Here is a 17380-nt window from a genome sequence, read left to right on the forward strand (position 1 = left end):
CACTATCCTCAATTACCGAACATACTTTTCCTTTCATAGTGCACCTAGTGTGAAACAAATTCTCCCTTTGATTATCTTGGGAATTAACTTGAGTATGCAGCAACCTCTTAAGCATCAATAAATCTCCCTAATCGACCTCCTCAATGACCTCATCTTCACTCTCACTTTCTTCATTTTCTTTATTGGATTCTCCTTGGAAAGCTTCATCAATAGCTTTAATCTCCCTAAGAGTCATAACTCTTCTATTTGGGCAATTTGCTTGAAAGTGCCCATAGCCTTGACACTCGAAACACTTTTTATTTTTCAAATCAACTTGTGGAGCTTCATTCTTCACAAAATTCATCTTCTCTTTTGGTGCTTCATTCACCTTATTTTTACCATAACCCGTTGGTGCAACATAAGGCTTGGTATAGGAAGATGATCGCTTTTGGTAAGAACTCTCCTTAAAGAACTTCTTAGGGGATGTCGATTTCATACTGTTCAATTGCTTTTCCACCTTTATAGCCAGCTTACACACATCTTAAAAGGAATGGTAGGTTTGCAACTCAATCTTGTGTGCTATATCCCTAGTCAAGCCGCCAAGAAATCTAGCAATTGTGTGCTCCTTCTCTTTGGGAATATCACTCCTCAACATTAACCCTTCAAACTCTCGATTGTACTCTTCAACCTTCCTATCTCGTTGCTTCAAATTTTGTAACTTCAGATAAAGGTCTTGTTTATGGTGATCGGGCAAGAACCTCTTCTTAAGCACTCTCTTCAACTTATCCCAAGAATGAATTGGAGCCTTTCCTTCCCTTGGTCTGTTCTTTTTTGTGTTTTTCCATCATAAAGAAGCATAATCTTTGAATTTCAGTATGGCTACCTTACATTTCTTCTCTTCATTGAAGCCCTTAAACTCAAATACTCTCTCAATTTCACGCAACCAGTCAATGAAATTATTAGGATCTAAACTCCCATTGAATTCAGGCAAATCCACTTTTAAACCCCTATCATCATCAAAATTACTCTTCCTTCTTCCATGCATTTCAGACTCACTAGAGGAATCAAGGCTGCCCTCAAATTCTTCTTCACAGGGCGGTATCCCAATGACGATTCTTTGGTGATAGTGTGGGCTTCTTCCTTGGTTCAATTGATAATCTTGTTTTTGGGGGGTTTTTGTTTGGTTGACGGTTTCATGAGATGGGGGTATGTGCTGTGCGGATTGGTTGTTTATGGGTTGTGATTGGGTTAATTTGGCTATATCATTGGACATGTTAGCCATCATCTTCATCATGATGTCCATGTTTTGCTTAATGTCATCAACTTCCCCTTGTATCCTCATGTTGGCAAGTTTCCATGGTGGGGGAGGTGAAGAAGAGCTACTTCTATTTTCCATTTGGGTGTAGGATGGGTTAGGCTAGTGTTTATGGTGAAATAAAGGTAAAAAAAGTGTTTTAGGGCAAAAAGGGCAAAACTGTAATTTTTATGAATAGTGCCCTTGTTGGAATAGTACACATCAGATAGTGGGGAAGCTTTTCTGGTGATGGATAATGTTGGTGGAAGCAATCGGGTTAGGTTAAGTTTTTGGGCTTAAGTCTTTAATGGATTTTGTATGTAATTTAGGCCAAGGGTGTTTTGGTCAATGAATGTGGTATAAGAGAGGGTGAAAAGGTCAAGGGTATTTAGCTAATAGTGGTGTAGTCTAATTCTATTTGTGGGAAAAATACTTTTGCTAAAAGGGGATGGGAATGGGTTAATTAAAGCAATCCTATTTTTAGTAAAAGTGATTTTACTAAAAATAGAAAGAAGTGTGTAGTGGATGTGTTTCTCTTTTTTGTAAAAATGCTTCTACTAAAATTGGTGGAACAAGGATGGCTTTGGGACAAAGGTTATTTCCAAAAATGGGATGGAGTGTTTAGGGTTTTGTGATGGCTAAAAATGGCATGGAGTGTTTAAATGAAATAAACAAAAATGGGTTGGAGTGTTTAGGGTTTTATGCTGGCTAAAAATGGCATGGAGTGTTTAAATTAAATGGACAAAAGTGGGATGGAATGTTTAGGGTTTTGTGATGACTAAAAATGGCATGGAGTGTTTATATTAAATAGACAAAAATGGGATGGAGTGTTTAGGTTTTTGTGAGGGCTAAAATGGCATGGAGTGTTTGAATTAAATAGACAAAAGAGGTATGAAGTGTTTAGGTTAGTGTGATGATGGGTTGAATTGTTCAATGGGTCAAAGAGTGGTAGGTGTTAGGTGAGTTTGAAATGGGTTCAAAGAAATATTGGCTGGTTTGAATAAGGAAGAATCCAGCCAAATGGTGAAGGGAATTCCGGCCAAACTTCTTCTTCCCAACAATAACACAAAACAACTTAAAAACTTCCTCAAAAGCAAATCAACTTATCACCCCAAAATCGACTAACTCCAAAAACTTCTAAACTCCACAAAACTCAATAGACAACCACCATAAACATACATAACCTAAAGCTCTGATACCAAATGATCCAAAACCACCATGACAACTCAACAAAACATCACAACATCACATACATGAATCGGCCAAAGCAAGACTCTTCACAACCTTCATTCACGTTTCAACTATCTAGGGTATTTCAACTCCAAAATAATGCAAACATAACACAAAACACATACAACCAGATTTGAACAACTCTAACTACCACTAGAAATTCAGCCAAGGGAGGATGAGACACAAGGGCACTAACTTGAATAAAAAAAAGGGATAGAGACAAGAAGAATCTTCAAGCATAAAGGATCTCTCCACCAACTCGAAGTTGAATCACCACCAAATCCCTTGTCCAGACTTGGATAAAGATTTCAAAGTAAAAGGAAAACCATTCCTCTCAAGTGTTTAATTTCTATTTCATTGTTCAACCTTACAAAATGAGAGTGTTTTCTTTTATAGTCACATTACAAGGGTAATTAACTACTTAAGTAAAATAAATGTGCCACCTAGGACAATTAACTAAACATGACAATACTTAATTAAATCCTACTAATAAGAGTGCGTGAGTTTGGGCCTTGGAATTCATTGAAGGGGCCCCAAAAAGAAATAGCATGGGAATGCTCTTTGGGCTTGGATAATGGGCTGTTTTGGACCTCTTGAATGTTGGGGCTTTTTCTTTGTTGGACTTGGACTTCACTTGAAGAATTTTTGCTTGAATGGGCTTGGGCCGAAATATCTCCTTTATGCATATGGGCTGAGTTGTTTCCTTGCATAATTTGGGTTAATTCATCTCCTTGAGCTTGGGTCGAATCTGACTTGCATTCTTGGACAACTTGGGCTAGCTTCCTTCCTTGGGCTTGGGCTGAATTACAATTCTTGTGATCCACATGCCATATACGAAGTGTTTTAGGAGTTAGATTAGCTATTTTTGATTCAACCGAATTTGCAAGTGCGTTATGACTTGCAATTCCATTTCCACTCAAGTTCACAAGTGTTTTAGGACTTGTAAATGGATCATCTGTATCCTCCCTATATAAAGCCTGTAACTCTTTGTGATAAATCAACGAATTGGAAATACAATTCTTCAAACAAATATCAGAGCCATTCTTTGATCCAAAAAATTGCTCATTGTAGAGAAACCGTCGAAAAATTCACCGGCTAGTAAGCATTCATCACGTCGTCATCAATCCGAGAAAAAGAAAACGACCTTAACCAATCAACCCAAACACCAACCAAGAACCAATCAAACAAAACCACTACTGCCATTTTCATCTCAATACCACCAAATTATCCCAATCAAAAAATCAAATCTTGCAAACCAACCATCGCCAAAGCAACCCATTTCAACCACTAGAAAATGACTATAATCAACCACCTAATCAACGCAAACAAATCAAACTCAAAATATTAAACCTGTTTTTCTGGCAAAATCTAGCCAAAGTCCTAAAGTCGAAGCCGACGTCGAAGTCCAAACGTCAATGATGATCCAAAGCTGATTATCCAAGTCGATGCCACCACTGTCGCTGAATTCCAAATGTTGTTGGTAGGAGCCTGAAATCAAAATGTTGCAGATCTAATGTCTATGACACCGATCTACCATCAACGGCTCCGATTTGCCATCAATCTACAGCTGCCATTGTCTCCTTTTGTCACTGCGGACCGAGTTTATCTAGAAAAGAGTTTGTGTTTCAAAAAATTAGGATGACAATCTTGAAATCGACATTGAGATCAGTTCTCTCTGTCTTCTACTACTGCTATCTACCATAAATTTGACACCACTTGCCGATTTTTTTGCTACTGTTTGTCATCAATCTGATGCCACTTGTCGATTTGTTGCTGCCATCACCAGAGAAGAGGGCAAGCACACCGATTTGCTATCAAAAGCTGCTACCCTTTTTTTTTTTTTTGTTTTTGTTTTTGTTTTTGTTTTGAGTGGCCGTGTTCTTTTATGTGTATTGTGATTAGGTTTAACTCTAACCCTATCACAAACTTCTTCTTTTTTATTTTTTTAAAGGGAAAAAAGGAAAAAAAAAAAAAGTTAAAAGTAAAAAAGTAAAAAAAATGATTTGTGGAGAAATTCTATGGAAAGACTCGATTCCAAATCTAGAAGAAAGTTTCTCGGAGGAATCAGTACGACATGCTACCTTGAAAGAAGAATAAGGAAATGCTAAAATTTCAGCAATGGTAGCTTATAATAAAAGTCAACATGCACAGATTAAACCCGACAAGCCCCACAATGCTAAAAGAAGAGAAATTCTACTGCTGCTGTTGTGGGAAAGAAAGAAGATGTCGAACAATCCTCATCATTTGTAGCCACTGCTGGAGATGATGGTAAGTCTTTACATATGTATACATCTGTTTCTAATAGCACATGGATAATTGATTCTGGTGCTACTAATCATATGACATTTGTTTCTAGGCATTGTTTCTAACCTTAAATCATCCTCACAAAAATTTGTTTCTATTGCCAATGGTGAGTCCACTTGGGTCATTGGGGAAGGATCATTCACCGTCGAAAACACTTTACACTTAGATTCTATTTTAGTTGTTCCATCCCTAAATTATAACTTGTAGTCAGTCTCCAAAATAACCAAAGCCTTATCTTGGGTGGTGATTTTTTTGTCTAAATTTTGTGAGTTTAAGAGCATTCAAACAAAGCAGATGATTTGTTGTGTACTAGACGGGGACAATTATATTACTTGGATTGAGAGTAAAAAAACCCTTATGTGTTACAACAGGTTTTGACAATAGATTACTCAAAAAGGGACAAAGAGATATCTGATATCTGGTTATGGTATCAATGTCACGGACATGCTTCGTTTGGTTACTTGAAGAAACTTTTTCCATGTTTGTTTGAAAAAAATGATAATAGTAACTTCCGCTGTGACGTTTGTGAATTATCAAAAAACCATTGAGTCCCATTTCCAATAACATTAAACAAAAGTCTAAGTCTTTTTATGCTTATACATTTGAATTTCTAGGGGCACATAAGTTACCACTTTAGGTGGATCCTGTTGGTTTGTTACTTTTATTGATGACTGTACAAGAATGACTTGGGTATGTCTAATGAAATTCAAAGGGGAGGTTAATTTGATTTTCCATAGATTTCAAAAAATGATTCATATGCAGTATAGTGCACTGGTTTAGGTTATCTGAAGCGACAATGAGAAAGAATATCAAAGTTTAGACCTTAAGCAGTACTTGGCAACAGATTGTATTGTTCATTAAACTACTTGTTCCAACACACCCTAACAAAATGGTGTTGCTAAGCAGAAAAATCAACACTTATTGTAGGTTGTTCGAGCCTCATTAATAGAAGCTCACATGCTGTTATCTTTTTAGGGAGAAGCACTCACTTCTACAGCCTACGTAATCAATTAGATACCCTCTAGTTCTATTGAGTTCCAAACCTTTTTCAAGCTCTTGGTAAAGCAATGAATGCTCCAATGGTCACGAACTTACCACCTCATGTTTTTGGATGTGTCACATTTGTTAACCTCCATAAACATAAACGCAACAAGTTGTCTCCTCGGGCATTGAGATGTGTTTTCATTGGGTGTGGTGTTCATCAAAAGGGGGTATCGATGTTACATCCTCCAGCACAACAAATGTTTGTGACAATGGATGTTGTATTCCATGAAGAATTGATGTATTTTTCTCCTGAGTCTGAACTTTAGGGAGAGTGTTGTCAAGAAGAAATTCAGACTCTTGACTATGCTATTCAAGATGGGGAAGACTAGGAGTCACAAAACTAGGCTTGTTGATCGACAAGAAGATGTAATGATGATGAAAATATGGAGGTAGTTTCAAACTTGTCTGAATAAACTTCATATTAGTCTAAGTCTCTAATACCTAATATGCCACAACCATCACTTGTTGAAAATGCTCTTGATATTTAGAGTCTGAACCAATTGAGCCTAAACCAATTAGGAAACAGTTACCACCACGTAGTACTAGATGGATTCTTGAACCAATATACAAACCTGAACTATCTGGTAAGGTTAAATAACCCAGTCATTATGTGTCTAACCATTTTCTGCTAAATTAAATCTATCATTTGTGAATCAATTATCTACTGTATCTATTCCTAACAATATGTAGGAAGCCTTATCTAATCCCAGATGGTAAGTTGCTATGAATGAAGAGATGAAATCATTACAGAAGAATGAAACCTGGGAACTTGTTGATCGTTCGCTAGGAAAGAAGACCATTGGATGTCGATGGGTTTACAATGTGAAGTATAAAGCTGATGGTACAATTGAAAGATTTAAAGCAAGACTAGTAGCAATACACCCAAACTCATGGGATAGACTATAAAAAGACATTTATAGTCGTAGCTAAAATCAACACGGTTTCTGTTTTGTTATCTTTAGTTGTAAACCTAGGTTGGCCATTACAACAATTTGATGTTAAGAATGCTTTTTTACATGGAGAATTGTCTAAAGAGATCTATATCGATCCTCCACCAATGTGTATTTTATCAGGAAAGCACAACCAAAAGGTGTGTAAGTTAAAAAAGTCTCTATATGGTTGAAGCAATCTCCGAGGGCATGGTTTGGGAGGTTCACAAAAGCTATGAATTTTTTTGGCTACCACCAAAGCAATTCAGATCACACACTATTTCTAAAAAAAAGAATAGCAAGGAAAGATCACTGCACTTATTGTATATGTGGAGGATATGATGGTTATAGGAAACGATTAAGAGGAAAGGAAGACTCTACAAAAGTACTTATCAGAAGAATTTGAGATGAAAGACCTAGGTTCTTCGAAATATTTTCTTGGAATCAAATTGTCTTGATCTAACAAAGGTATCTTCTTATATCACAAAAAAAGTGTGCCTTCGATGTGTTACAGGAAACTAGTATGTCAGCATGTCAACCAGCTGATACACTAATAGTAGAAGGTTTGAAATTAGGAGTCAAGACTGATCAATTACCAGTTGACAAAGGGAGATACCAGAGATTTGTGGGTAGATTGATGTACTTATCACACACTAGGCTAGATCTTGCTTTTGCATTGAGTATAGTCAATTAGTTCACGCATAATCATGGAGAAAAACATATGAACATAGTTACTTGCATATTGAGATATTTAAAACATGCTCTTGGAAAGGGAATCCTATTTACTTAAAATAAGAATTATTAAAATACGAATGCATATATTGATGTTGATTGGGTTGAAGCAGTGGATGACAAACGATCTAGTTCTGGTTATTTCACTTTTCTAGTTGGCAATCTAGTCACGTGGAGAAGCAAAAAACATAATGTTGTGGCATGCTCAAGCACTGAAGCAGAATTTAAGGGAATGATACTTGGGATTTGTGAAGGTTTGTGGCTAAGATTTCTCCTGCAATATTTGGGCTATCAACCTAATCAATGAATCCAATTATATTGTGACAATGAAGTAGCATGTGACATTGCTCACAATCTAATTCAACATGTGCAATGCTTTCTTTCTAGCTAGTATACTTGTAAAATAATTAAAAAAACTCATTAAATATATATATAAGAAAATACACATTTATACGAGTAACAAAGTATGGGCCCATAGTTAATTTTTCTTTATATACAAATATTTACAAAATAGCAACGTGACAGTGTAGCCCAACCTGTCCATTGCCCAATGTTCCGTGCGATCGCAACTCACCTATTACCTGCAAAAACATTAAAAACAACGAAGTGAGTACTAATTGCTCAGTAAGTAAACCCGCTATGCTACCCTTCTCTCTCCGTTGCTTAAAATTCTGAATTTTCTTTCCTTACATCACATTTCCCGATTATTCTCTATTCTTTCCCTGTTCTTCTCTCTGTTCTTTCTCTGTTCTTTTTCTATTCTTTCTCTGTTTTCTAAATTTTTCACTACCCATGATAATGAGCATGGTATTATGCATATTCATGATGCAAATGCACAAATGCATAAATTATGCATTTTCTTTTCTATTTTTCTTATTCTGTTTTTCTTATTCTGTTTCTTTATTTCTTTTCTAGTCTTTCTTTTCTATTCTTTCTTTCTTTTCTATTCTTTCTTTCTATTCTTGCTGATTCGGACTCGGTTGAGGCATGGATTTGGAGCCTTGGCCGTGTGAGTAAATTCTCTAATTCTGGGTACAGTCCTCATCCACATGCACTTCTAACGGACTATACAATTCTCTTTTTTTCTGAATTCTGAGGCCACTCACTAAACGCGGCGTGCATGTGGGACTATGTCACTCACGAGCTCCCCATCACAACAACCTTCTCTTCTTTTTATCTTTTTACACTTCTTTAAGAAAAATTCAGATTTGAATATCTTTAATATTCTCATTTCTTTCTATTTTCTCTTTAACATATTTTATGGCATTTTCATGCTCTTATGAATATGTATGCATGTAGATGATTTCATGCTTATAATTCTTTCTAACTTCACATATTTAAATGCAATTATGCATTATGGAATACAAACATATCATTCTCTACCATCTACAAACACATCCCAAGGTAACACATAATCATACTCATACATGTACTTCTCCTTGGCATTTCATCAAACAATTCATGTGCACAAATCAACACTAATTTGGCTACACTTTTATCTCTATTTTAGGCCACTGGAAATTTGGAATAAACTCCTCCATAATTAACACCAAATCTGCCCAAAATACACACTTCAAAATTTTCACTTCAATTCTTCCAAATTTCATCCAAACATTCATCAAATAACAACTACACCAACACAACTTCTCATGGATAGGTTCTAATCATTATTCAACACCAAATCCATCAACAATTCCACATATAACACATATATATGTATAAAGAAAGTTCTCTACACAACATAACTTAAATCATACTTAGGGTATGATTTACTTACCTTTGATATGAGCAAATTCAACCCTTTAAGAATCTCCTTTGATCAAACTCTCTCCTTCTTAAATCCTATAAGCATAAACCATCAAAATCAACACTTTAAAAACTAAAATTCACTTCTTAGTGCAAGGATCTTACCTATAGAAGCTTAAGATTGAAAATCCACTGAAAAACACCCAAAACCTTTGAATTTCCTTTGAAGAAGAATTGAAGAATTTGAGAGAATATGGAGGTGAAAGTGGCGTGCATATGGGTAAGAGTGGCTAGGGTTTCACTCTTCAATTTGATATAACATAAAAATTATATATTAGTTTCCCATTTTGCCCTTGTACTTTTGTTAAAATTCTATCTATGTCCCTTAGTCAATTACCATAATGCCCTCATTTTTATTGCATTCTCCATGAAATTCTATCTTTTCTCACTCCCCACAATTTCAACTAATTTTGAGTGAAAATACTATTTTACCCTTAATGCAAGTTTAAGGCATTTTCTTCACATTTTCCTTGAAATAACCTTAGTAAAAATCAACTAAAGGCATAAGAACATAAATTAAATTACGTACCTCCATGTGGGCGTTACAACATGATCGTACGAAACATGTTGAAATAGATAACTTTTTCATTAAAAAAAAAAAAAAAAAAAAAACCGGATGAAAAGATTATTAAATTGCCCAAGATTTGATCTGAGGATCAATTGGCCGATATTCTTACAAAGCTTGTCTTTAAACGTATTTTCTGACAAGTTTTAGACAACTTGGGCATGTGTGACATCTACGCACTAACTTGAGGGGCAATGTTGAGATTTCTTGAATATTTCGTGAATATTTCGTAATCTCTTTATTTTGTTAATTTAGGATACTCATAATGTTCTTGATATCTTATAATCTCCTACTTATGTCAGTATATTATAATTAACATAATTAGAAAATTTCATAGATTGTATCCTCTCTATATAAAGCTTGTAACTCTTAGTAAAAAATCAATGAAATGGAAGTACAATTCTTCAAACAAACAGGATGAGCCTGACTTGAACTTGTCCATCATTTCTTGTTTTTGTCCTCCTCCTCTATAGCTCCTCCCAAAATCACTGTCCGTATTTTGAAACACTCGAGTTTCTCCTTCGACTTTTCAGCTGATTTTAATAAATTTACACAAGTTGATAAATAATTAAAAAAAGAAAATTCGGTAAACCCGATAATTGAATTGAAAGAATTAAAAAATTTCAGCCTAAAGGGGACACCTCTATAGACAAACAACCTTGGGCATTCCCAAGGGACAAGGCTATACAAAAAACAAGCTAAGCCAAGGACACTAAGCTGTCTAGTTAACAAAAGGAGCCTGCAAAAGCCATTCAGAAACAAGGCTCTAGCATCTTGTCCCGCCAAAAGCAACAAACAAAAAGCTGTAATATCTACAAATCTATACCAAAGCAAGCACCTAACATCCTGCACATAACAACTATCCCTTATAGAAGAAAATGCTAATGTAACAGCCCTAAAGAACTAGCCTTTCAACCTCCTATACCATTTATAAGACTCTTCCAATCTACCCACAAAGCTTCTTCCAATGTCTTGCTGCAAAGTTTTTATTCAGCAGCTTCAAGGAGGATCTGTAAACCCACAAAACCAGTAAAGAGAACACATCGACCTCGGATAAACTCACCCAAGGCCAGTAAACTACACTACAAATCACCCACACATCCCAAACCCCAACAACATCACAAATTTCATAGCCACCACAACCAGCCTCAGTCACAACATTTATCAACGTAGCCATAGAACTTCTACGTTGTTGCATATTCATCTGGTACATCTGTAGGACGCTGGTGCAAGACCAAACACAGGTAGCATTAACACACATTTCGCTAAAACAATGGACAGTCTCATTCACACCTGCACACAAGATAAAATCTGCCCAACCAGCACTTATATGAACAAATTTTCCCCAAAAATAATCATAAAAGTTAAAAGCACATAGGAAAGAAAACCAGGGGGCTTCATAATAGCAGCAAGATGCCCGAGAAATTAAAGGTGTCTGATGAAACACATGAGGTGCTGGTCTATAATAAGAAGCGTAGGAAGGGGCAGTAGTGGATTAATTGTGGTAAATGGGCAACCAACGTGTGAGTGTGAGGGAAAGTGGGGTGAACAGGTGGCAATAGGAGTATGGTGGATGGGAAATTCTGTTAGGAGAAAGGAATAGAATAAAAAGGGCAGAAGAAGAATGAGAAGGCATCTAAGAAGAGAATATAGCAAAGGGCAGGTCGCTGGCCCTCGAAGTCTAGCAAGCTCGTATTCAATTGTTAGCTTGTTTGATTAATTCCTTGTTTGTTCTTATTGTTGGGATTGAATTATCTTGAATGAGTGTAATGTTCTTCATCTCAATACATATATATAAATACTGATATTTCCTTGAGTTGTTGTGAGTTTATTCCTTGTGATTACCATATTGGGGTGTGATTGAGTGGATGAATCTGGGTAGTTTGCATCAGTGTCATAATTTGTTCCTTTGAACTAGTAATCCACTGAGAGATGGTAATTACCACCAAGGAGAAAGAATTCTCACAATTTCTAACTATGGGCTCATTCAAATCTTGCCAATTTATAGATAACATTTTAGGGACAGTAATGGTTAGTCACTTCATTACGAATACACTCCATAGGGAGGTGCCACTCTTCAATCACTTTGCGGGATTTGACAGAATTCTTAAACTTAAGGCTACTTAGCCTAAGTCTAACCACATCAATAATTTGCCGTTTAACAAACTCAAGATTTCTGCTAGTACCTTTAAAAAGACGTAAGTTTCTCTCCTCCCACAGAATATACACAGTAGCGCCAAATAATAGGCGGCCTATCACAGCCCTTATAGATTTACCTTTAAAAGCGCTCACACATCAGCTTATTATATTATCCCATCCTGCCACATTTGTGAAGAATTTACCCTGAGTGATGCTATGGGTACTAATGGATGGGTACTAATCTGTGTACTAACTAAAGCATAGTATCCATACTATGTGCATAGTACGGATACTATGCTTTAGTTAGTACACAGATTAGTACCCATCCATTAGTACCCAAAGTATTATTCATTTACCCTTGGTGCAGCAGGCCGTCTCAAGAACATTTGTGATCCTATAAAAAAATTACTTTAGGGGTATTCTAATAATATAATCATATATTAAAAAATTATTTCAAATTTATTTTTCTTGCCTTTTGAGATGCAAAATCATTAATTAATTTTTTATATTCAAATTTAGAAACTAAATTTTTTTCAATTGATAATATAACCAAATTACCTAATCTTTCTTGTGACATAGTTGAACACAAATAAGATTTTATTAACTTTAATTTTGAAAAACTTCTTTCTGCTGAAGCTACAATAACATGAATAGTTAACAGTATTCTATAAGCTATCCATACATTTGGAAAAGAATTCACCTTTTTTATAAAATCTAGTATCTCAAGTGGTCTTTTAATTTCCACGTTTATAATTTCTTTTAAAACTTTTAATTCTGAATATAAATCCAAACCATCAATATCAGAGAGCATGTCATGTTTTAAAAAGTTTTCAAGATTTAAACAATGTTTCTGCAAACTATCATCATTAAGCAATTTTAACTTTTCTATATTATAAATGAAACCAAAATTATTACTATATATTTCAAATTGTTCAAACCTACTTTGAAGTGAGAAAATGGCATGATCAACTAAATATGTGAAATAATTTATTCTAAAAGATTCTTCAGCAGACAATTTCATCTCTTCGTTTTCATTCTCATCAAATTGTTTTTTTCTCTTTATTATACGTTTTTCATGAAATTTGGTTCTATATTCATTTGCTCTGCAATCTCTTTAGTAGAAATCATAGAAGATGTAAACCCATTTTCTCTATATTTTTCAAAAAATGAAACAAGACATTTCAACTACCTGTTGCAACAACAATATCCATATTTTTATATTGTAAATATTTACTAACCGTATTAACAGCAAATAACATTTCATATCAAATATTCATGCCTAATAGAAATTCAAAATTTTCAATCTCATATGTTACTAAAGAAATAGCTTCACTTTTTGTTTTAGGATTTTCACTAGTTTCTGCTAATTGATATAAAGCATCTCTTATTTTTGGAGCTTGAAATTTTATTGCTTTAACACTTTCAACACAACTTTCCCAATGTGTTTGTGATAATGGCTTAAGTGTCAAATTAGAAACATGATCTTGCAAAATTTTCCGTCGTTTTGTAGAAGAAGAAAATAATGAGTATATACGTTGTGTCACTCCAAAAAATGTAATAGCATTAGCACATGAATTAGCCATATCACCAAAAACTAAATTAAGACTGTGACAACCATATGGTGTATAAAATGCTCTAGAATTTATATCTAATAATCTTTTTTGCACACCTTGATGTTTACCTTTCATAGTAGACCCATTATCATATCCTTGTCCTCTCACATTATTTACATCAAGTTCAAGATTTTTTAATATACTTGTGAGAACATTAAAAAGGCATTGACTAGAAATATCATCCACTTTTATAAAATCTATAAAGAACTCTTCTATTTTTATTGGACTTATTGAAATATCTATACATCTTAATATAAGTGACATTTGTTTATGATGACTTGTATCTGGGGTACAATCAAGTATAACTGAAAAATATTTTGATTCTTTGATTTTTTTAATAATGGTATTTCTTATTTCTAATGCTAAAATATTTATCAACTCATTTTGTAAATTATGACCAAGAAAATGAGTATGAATTTCTCCATTTTGAATACGTCTAAGGTGTTTTTGCATTATTGGATCAAACTCAGCAATCATTTCAATTAAACTCAAAAAATTTCCATTATTTTCTTGATAAATCTTCTCATTTGTACCACGAAATGCCAAATTATTTTTTGAAAGATTTTTTACAACCGCTATAATTCTTAATAGTACATTCTTCCAATGCTCTTTCTCTTTATTTATTTTCTCTTGTAAATATTTATCAATTGTTTTGTTTTTAAGCAATCTCATCTCAACATCAATCCAAATGTTCATATTTATAGCATGTTCATTGCTTGTTTTGTGACTTTTAAGCTTGGCACTAAGATTTTTCCAATCTGCACACCCTTCATTTGCTAATTGAATTGTATTTGCTTTTAAACTAAATAATTTACATCAAAAACAAAATACTTTATTTAATTCTTTTGAATATATTAGCCATTTTCTGTCATGTTTTTCTCCATTTGGTAATTTTCAAATGTAATGAATTGTAGAAAAGCGTCTAGAGTTTTCATCTCTTGGAAAATCTAAAACTTGTCTAATTGGACCTTTCTCAACTAATAAATCACATAAGTTTGTATCTAAATTATTCCAATGTACCGGGTCATAAATATTTTTAATAGTTGTTTCATCTTTATCATTAATATTTTCATTTTTGTTGAATGGAATTTATTCTTCTAAATTTTCATGAGACTCTTCACTAGTATTTGATGAATTTGAATTGTTATTTTTAAAAATTTTCTTCACAATTTTCAATTGATTTTTCATTTAAATCTTCATTTGGTTTTTCTAGCATTTGGTGTTTTGTATTAATAACAAATTTATCAAGTGCACCTTTTTGGGGATTGAATTAGTTCTTCTATTCTTTTTTTTTTTCCTTACATTTTTCAAATCCAGATTCACACTTCCTAGTAGACATCTATTTTCAAAGAATAAATAATTTAGAGCTCTTAATATTATTTTGTTAAAATAAAAATAATTATAAAAATTAAGAAGGAACTTTTGCACCTGATTTATGCTCTTGATTTTGCTTTTTGCTGTGCTGATACTCAAATATCTTATATTATTACCCTGCATAAAAATAATAATGTAAATCAGTTATTCACTTGATCAAATATAAAGTAAAATCAGTTGAGAATAGTAAGAGTAAAATGATTTAAAGTTCTTAATATTACCTTGCATAAAAATAATAATAATGTAAATCACATTCACTTGATAAATTTACGTAATAAAGATGAGAAATGAGAAATGAGAGACAAGAGACGAGAAAGGAGAGACAAGAGAGTAAACGGAGTTGACAATAATAAGAGTAAAAGATGAGAAAACTTTAAGTGAAATGAGGTTTATCTAAGAGATTTGGGGGAGAGAGGAGATGTGATTTGACATTTGAGAGTTGGAGAATTGCGTGAAGGTGTTTCAATTTTCAACGGAAAAATGAGCCGCCAATTGTGTTTTAAGTTTAGAGATAGGCATGGCTGATTGGACATATGATAGGATTGATGGGAATTGAGAAATTATAAATATATTAAAAAACTCTTAGAAAAATAATTTTGGGTAGAGATAGGCATAGGCAAGTACATGATGGGATTGATGAGAATTAAAAAATTATAAATATATTAAAAATACTTTAAAAAATAATTTTAGGCCCTCTTTTTTACCCCCTTTTTTGGGGCCCTAGGCCCTCACCTGCCTAGGAGTTAAGCCGGGCCTGGGTTTGAGCAGTCCTCTAGATGATACGGGAAAAAAGGCGGTCGAAGAAAAGATGATCATGGGAGTCTATTACATTACCACATAAAACACGACATAAGTCTTCGTGTCTCCTCCAAGTTTGCATTCTATCTTGTGTCAATAATTTCCTTTTGATAGCGAGCCAAAAGATGAAAGAGTGCCTTGGAATGCAAGTACTATTCCAAGCAAGAGACCACCAATTCACCGTGCTATTCTTGAGCGACAAATCCCGCCAAGTTTGACATGAAGAGTAATTGACCATACGACCTTCCATTGTTCTCCAGTATGTGAAGTCCATCATAGAATCCCTTGAAATTGAAAGGAGTTGGTAAGTAATATGGAGGAACCTTTCCTTAATCAAATCAGGCCATCTCCACCGCCCATTATTCAAAACATCATAAACTTAGGCTCAATCTCCTTTACCTGAATCATAGAAAATTCTTGGAGGCACGAGAAGCAAGGTTGGACCTAGGCCCAGGCCTACCTTAAAAAAAAAAAAAAAAATTGNTTAGTTCTGTGCCAGCCCTTTGTTCTACTGAATGCAAAGGAGATTGAGAAACCAAATATTTTTCAAGGTATGACATTACATGAGAGTCGTTGGTTTTTAATAACAGTGGGAGCCATTGCTATTCTGCAGGTAGGGATCATTGAGGTAATCACGGCTGTCAGTAATGGAGAGAGATTGAATATAGAAAATTGGTGTGCTTGTATTGGCATAGCAGCCATGTCTATACCCGTTGGCTTGGTTGCAGAGTGGATGTGGTGGCTGTGACAATCTTCTTTTTCTTCCTCTAGTTAATTTTCTTTCATATATTTATAATAAGAGAAATTTAAGTGTAATATTAATTTGTGTAACACGTTGAATATTTCTTCGTGGAAATATAAGTAAAAGTTAACCATATGGTCATTGCCTCATTGGTCATGCCGTGTGAAGACTTCAATTCTGACTTAATATGAGTCAAACCCTTTTTCTAGAAGCCATTAGGGCTAGAAATATTTCTGCCTAATATTGCCATTGGATTACATTAAATCTTACCCTCTCCCCTAAATATTAGTGGATGGTAAAATCTAGTATATATCTTGTGAGAAGCGAGCCATTGACAATCAGATGAACCTGCCCGAAAAGAGAGAACGAATGTGAAGGCTCGGGTGACATTGATGTGGTGTCATTCCGACGCTCAAGTCAGCACAAGGGAAGGTATTTTATTAAGGGTTGAGAGTGGAAAATGATTTACTGTAAGGTTTCTAGGGCAAGACTAACACAAAATGGCCAAGCAAGACTAACATAAACTGGTTGAAGCACAGCTTTGCAGTGGCCAACTTTAAGGCTAGAAAATATGGTGATTGAGAGCAAGAATTTAGTAGAGTTAAAGCTTTAGGCTATTTATGAATGCATAATGAGAAGTTTGACTCTTGTTTATATAATGAACCAAAGAGGTTAGAGTCTTAATAGAACTTTGAGTCCTAATTGGTATGATAGTCTCAATTAAGAAGAAACTCTTGTTCCTTTCCTTTATTGGTTCAAGAGTACTAATTCCATAATAGATCTTGAATGAATTAAGAAGTTGATAGAATTATGATTCCTATTTTGGGACGA

Source organism: Pistacia vera, unplaced genomic scaffold (assembly GCF_008641045.1).
Source record: "Pistacia vera cultivar Batoury unplaced genomic scaffold, PisVer_v2 Contig290, whole genome shotgun sequence".
Taxonomy (NCBI): Eukaryota; Viridiplantae; Streptophyta; class Magnoliopsida; order Sapindales; family Anacardiaceae; genus Pistacia; species Pistacia vera.